We start from the raw sequence: 6,152 nt of genomic DNA on the forward strand, positions 1-6,152 counted from the left end.
TTGGATTCGGGATGGAGAAGAGGATAAGGTGATCGGGCTATGGATTGTGTTCGATCTGAGCCACTCGTTTCGCGGCATGGACGGTACAGATGGAGTAGTGTTATTCCCACCAACTACCCCGTGGATGCCCATGTTTCTTCTTGTTGTACCGTTGATCCTAGGGTAGGGAGTAAGGTTGTGTTATTTTATTTGGGAAGGATAACAGATTATTTGATTTTTGGATAGTTTTTCTTTTTTTATATATATACTCGGATATGCTAAAGCATATCACGTGTGTTTTTAATAGAGCGTAAGTCTCACAGCTAAGTTATTTTTTAGTTTTTTCATTCCATCTGCCCGTACATGGTTTCTCTCTTCTATTACTAAATAAATTACTCAACATTGTTAGTATATAAATAACTCACGAGGCAGTGATATAGATACATATTTAGCATAATTTCTCATTGAGTAAAGATTTTACGACCGCTGCCACACAAGAAAAAGGTAAAAGCGTGGCTGAGATATTCGGGGATGATCTCTCCCATAAGATTTTACGACAACTATTGTGCAAAGGAAAAGTGTGTGAGCTAGGAGAGTGACGGTGGTGGGTGCTAGGTGTGATGTGAGGGGCTTGCTTGAGCTATACTGCACTTAGGGTGTAGTATTGAATATCTATCTATATACTTGTATATATCTAGTTTCACTTAGTATCTATCAATTTAGGAAAAATCAAAATATTTGACAACCTTAACCAAATGTAGTATTTAATGATATAAAGGATAGAGTTAACAACCGTAAAGTTAATAAATTCTATAAAGATGAGATGACATCCTAAACTTTTTTAAAAGAGCATTTCTCCCTTACAGCAGGTACATTCCACTTAAGTTGGTATCAAATCTGGACCGTCCGTACGGCTCAATCCGACGGTGGGAAATTAGGTGTTACCTCCAGGTACAAAATTACCCATGTTGTTGTACTGGATTACATAGAAGGGTAGAAGGGTATTTTTGACTTTTCACATAGTGAGGGAACTAGGGTTTTCAATCCCCCTCATCTCGGCTCCTGATCTGAACCGTGGAAGCGAGGCGGCGGTGGTAGTGCGAGGCGGTGGCGGCCAACGGGGAGGTGGCGGCGGTCGCGGTGTTCCAGGCCGACAGAAGCGAGGCGACAGCGGCAGTGCGAGGCGGTTCCCGGCCAACGGAAGCGAGGCGGTGGCGGCCGGCGGGGAGGTGGCGGAGGTCGCGGTGGTCCTGGCCACATATATCAAGTGTTTAAGCGGGCTAACGGACACATAAACATCCGTCTTGGAGGTAGACAATGCCTTGCCAACTTGGAGGTAGGCTTGGTCGTTGTATCTCATGCTACATCTATCCTATGAAAATTTACTGGAGCCATTAAAAAGACAAGATGTTGCGAAGATAGATACAATGACGTTGGATCTTTTAACGATGAGCAATTTTACGGTACTTGAGAAGGTATCAGGAGGTACCAAAATTTTAATGTAAAATTTGGTATTTTCTAATACCTAAAATACCAAGAGATACTAAAATTTACATAGAAAAAAGTTGTACCTCTTGGTATCTTCTCAGGCATCGTAAAATTTCTCTTTACTGATAGTTCATAGTGGATAAGGACGGTATACCTCCCCATGAGGTATGTTTTGTTTGGGAGAGATTCTATGAGTATCTTTATCTCATTGAAATAGGATATCTTTAGCTCATCTAAATAGTGTTGATTTTGATAATAATAACTATCAGTGCATAGATGGATTAGCAACTATAAGCTGTGGAACCCAAGTTCTCCACACTCTTTTCATCTCCAGATTCCCTATCAGAACCTCAACTAGTTTTAGGTTTAGCATCTACGGAGTATCACACTAAGAGGTTGTTTAGATGGGGCTAAACTTTTTAGCCCCATGTCACATCGGATGTTTGATACTAATTTGAAGTATTAAATATAGACTATTAATAAAACCCATCTATAATTTTGGACTAATTCACGAGACGAATCTAATGAGCCTAATTAATCCATAATTAACCTATGTGATGCTACAGTAAACACTTGCTAATTATGGATTAATTAGGCTTAAAAAATTCGTCTCACGGATTAGCTCTCATTTATGAAATTAGTTTTTTTATTAGTTTATGTTTAATACTTTAAATTAGTGTCCAAACATCCGATATTACTATAAACTAAAAATAAGTCCCTACAAACAAACACTTCCTAGCACGCACAGTGCACCTACGTGGCGCGTGGCTCCAGCTCGCCACGTAGGTGCGGCGGCTCCAGCTCGGCTTGCATGTGCGATCTGCGGAGCCGTTCGCCTCCTCCTCCTGAGGAGGATACCACACCCCCGTCGTGAAGCCGTGCATAGAGCCGCTCAGCTCAAGCCGTGAGCCGCACTGTGGGCTTCAGAGCCTCGAAGCGTCGCCTCGTCCCGAGAGGAGGCGAAATCTCATCCCGATTCGACCCCTGCGCCCACGCCCACGCCCACGCGATTTTTCCCGTTGGAGCTAGCTGCACCATTCCGCTGTCGCCTCCCGCCAAACATTTCCGCTAGGGTTGTGCTTGGAGTCTGCTCGAGGACGACGCCAACCCCATTCGGAGAGAGGAGCCGCCGCCGCCGTCGGTGAGTTCGCCGCCGCCGTCGGTGAGTTCGCCGTCGCTAGCACGGCAAGGGAGACAATCCCCGGCCGTCTCAGACTCCGGATTCCGTCCGCCAACCACCACAAGAGGTAAATCCCCATCCATTTTGGTTCAATTTCCTCTCCTGTTCTTGCTGATAGATGAACCCTAGGTTTGTTCCCCTCTGAATTTTTGGTCCCCATTGCTTTTTTCCAGAGATGGAGCCGTCTAGGGCTGGTGATTTCAACCGATTCATGCACGATTCGGAGGGGCAGCCAAGCTTCATGCACTCCTCTACTCAGCCGCCGCCATTTCCCCCACCATATCCGGCATTCCCATTCGCACATCCTTCATTTCCCGTGTTCTGTACCCAGCCGGCTGCACCTCAAGCAGTGCCGCAAGGGGCGACGGTCCAAGGTAACGGTGGTGGTACTTCCGGTGCCGGTGGTAGTAGCAGCGGTGGACGCACTCGCCGTGTGGTGGCAACCCCTGAAGTCGGCGAAGATGCTAGAAGCAACAGAATGTATTACACTCATGAAGAGGATTTAAGGCTGGTAAGAGTGACAAGAATATTTTGTTCTAAATTTTTGAGGAATGTTTGCAATCCTCTGTTGGCTGAAATATAAATAGGGCAATCATTAGAGTGCAAGATATTAGAGTTATGTTTTTTATGTCGGGAACCATTTAGTCGTGGCTTCGTTGATCTATTAATGTCACATGGTTGAATAAAATTCTGTTGAAATATAAACAGGGCAAGCATTCAATGGCATGTGTTTTACCTGTACAAATCATTTACGGAAGCATCAGCTCAGTTAAGTTAACCCAGAAAGAATAGTTATGTTCACCTGGCAACAACCTCTCAAGCACTGGCACAGAGAGTTAGCACCACAATGAAGTAATTCTAGGAAGTGTTCTAAATAAGGTCTACAAGACAACATACAAGGAATGTGTACCACAACCCTGTAATGCTTAAGTCACATAAGAAACTTGTTATACTGCCAATCTAGATTGAATGTTCATACTAGACTACCTATAGTTTGGGTTAAGATAAGTAGCTTATAGTTCTTTTAACCTTGGAGAAAAACAAATGCACAACTGCAATCCTCATCTAGTTACACTAGTAATCACCATATGATTTAAGTCTGATCAAACAGCTACTAACAGGAAACAATGGACATGGAAATTCTAACTTAAGCTTCATAGATAACCATACACACAGGCACAAATACACCATCATTGTCTACCAAATGAATTCAAACATCGAAAACCTTAGTCACTCTCAGTAATTCCAGTGCTGATATATTATTAATATGACACAGCGAAAGCATAGCAAGATATCCATCAGATTGTTGAAGCGCTTTGTTACTAACTGCAGACATGCATGCTTATACTTAGAGATGCCATTTGTTGGCTGAAATGAATTCAGTACAGGTAGTAGAGTTCGGTTTTTTATGTCGGGAACCATATTAGTAGTGGCTTCATTGATCTACTAATGCCAAATGTTTGAATAAAATTGTGGTGAAATATAAACAGGGCAAGCATTCGATGGCATGTGTTTTACCTGTACAAATACTTGATGAAACAAATTTATGACATGCATGCTTACACTTAGAGCTGCCATCTGTTCGCTGAAATGAATCCAATAGACATAGTAGAGTTCTGTTTTCTACCTCGGGAACCATTTTACTAATGCTACATGGTTGAATTAATGCAGGTTAGTGCCTGGTTGAATAACTCCACCGATCCAATTAAGGGGAATGCAAGAAAAGGTGAAACGTACTGGGCAAAGGTGGCTGAAACTTACAATTCCACTACCCCGGATGATAGGAAGCGTGAGATGCATCACTTGAAGGGTCACTGACACAAGACATCGAAGAAGGTCTCTTATTTCAACGGATGTTACGTTCAGCTCCGGGATTCATATGCAAGCGGAAGGAGCGACGATCAACTAATGGATCAAGCATTGGAGTTGTATCGTTCTCTCAAAGGGCAGCCATTCACTTATCAACATTGTTGGAAGGCAGTGGCGGACTCGCTGAAGTGGAATGCCTATGTATCCTGCAGCGGTGAAGGTCCAAGAAAGCGCACTCCTGACCTCAATATGAATGCCGAACCAATGGTGCGGCCTATCGGTGTTAAACGTGCTAAGAAGGGGAAGGTATCGGGGGAGGTTCCTTTGGAGGTACGGGACCAATTGAAGACCCTTGTGGATGCTTGCGAGTCCCAAAAGGAAGGAATAGAGGACATGAAAGAATTTCAGACAAAGATGGCTGAGCATCGGGTCGAGGCCGCGGCATGGAACTTCAAGGCTGTTCATGAGAAGGAGGCCAAAGTACTTGAGCACAAGAACTTCTTGCTTGGGAAGTTTACGGAGCTGTTGCAGATTGACACCTCAAAGATGGAAGCGTGGGCTAAGGATGCACATCCGAGGGCTGTCAATAACCTCTCTGCTCAGATTTGGGGCGGTGTGGGCAGTGCCGACGCCGTTTAGTGCACCGGTTAGTTTACTGCACCAGACTTTTATTTTTTTGCATTGGCCTTGTCAACTCAATATTGATCATTGTCATTGTGCAGCCTGCAGGCAAGAATATTTTTTGAGTTGATCCATATGAATTGGTCAACTGCCCCAACAAGGACGGACCATGTTTTGCCTTGTTTCAGCTGATCAAGTGGACCTTTTGGTGGCATCTTTTGGGTGGAGGCAAGAAAAACAGGGCAGATGGCTGATTGTGGTTTTTCTGATAAAGTGGACCTTTTGCTGATCAAGTGGACCTTTTCGGTCTGTTTGTGGTTTTAAATCTGACTATGTACTAATTGTATTATAGGTATGATATGTACTAATTGTGGACTATGCAGGGATGTTTGCGAGGATTTTGTTGATGGATACCCTTGCGGTCGACGGAGCTGCTCCATGTCGAGGCGTGCACTGGAGTTGGTACTGCTTTCAGCCATGGTGAAATAGGCAACTGTTGAACTGGGCCTTGCATTGGCCGAGCGTATTGGTCCTCCGTAAATGTGATATATTGTGTAGGGGCTATAGCACATAGGACATTTAAATTTGTAGGTGGTTGTGACAACCTGTGACACGAGAGTTTGATGACTGTCATGTTATCTGTGTGATACAAGCAAGATATTTTTTATCCATGGCTATGTTGAGTCATTTGCTGGCATGTTATAAGCTGATCTTATGCATGTACTCACCCTCCATTTCCTCTGTCCTGCCATTTACTCTACGCACTCTGTCTTGCTATGTCTTCTTCCTCGTCGGAAGGCGACGTTAATGAAGACGACAATGAAGGTTTTACAATGGAAGATTACATCGCCCAACAACAATATTTTAGTCAAGCAGTATCCCAAGTTGCAACGAATTTTTCAAATGTGCTGAATCCGTCCACCTCCAGGCGTCCAGGATGTAGTAGGAAGTACATTCGCCGGGATCGGGAGGGAGGGCATGCACGGATTTGGGCAGACTATTTCTCTGAAAATCCGGTGTACAATGACCAACTATTTAGACGGCGCTACCGAATGAATAAGTCTCTTTTTCTCAG

General features: G+C 44.0%; 1 long non-coding RNA gene across 1 annotated transcript; it reads left to right on the top strand.

The window, feature by feature from the left end:
• Positions 1-2,402: 2,402 nt before the first annotated feature.
• On the top strand, positions 2,403-5,804 carry LOC102708972. Its single transcript, XR_423240.3, has 5 exons — positions 2,403-2,714; positions 2,821-3,158; positions 4,319-5,102; positions 5,179-5,383; positions 5,461-5,804. It is a non-coding gene; the product is annotated as an uncharacterized LOC102708972 (long non-coding RNA).
• Positions 5,805-6,152: the final 348 nt, after the last annotated feature.

The sequence above is a fragment of the Oryza brachyantha genome, chromosome 3 (assembly GCF_000231095.2).
Source record: "Oryza brachyantha chromosome 3, ObraRS2, whole genome shotgun sequence".
NCBI classification, from domain to species: domain Eukaryota; kingdom Viridiplantae; phylum Streptophyta; class Magnoliopsida; order Poales; family Poaceae; genus Oryza; species Oryza brachyantha.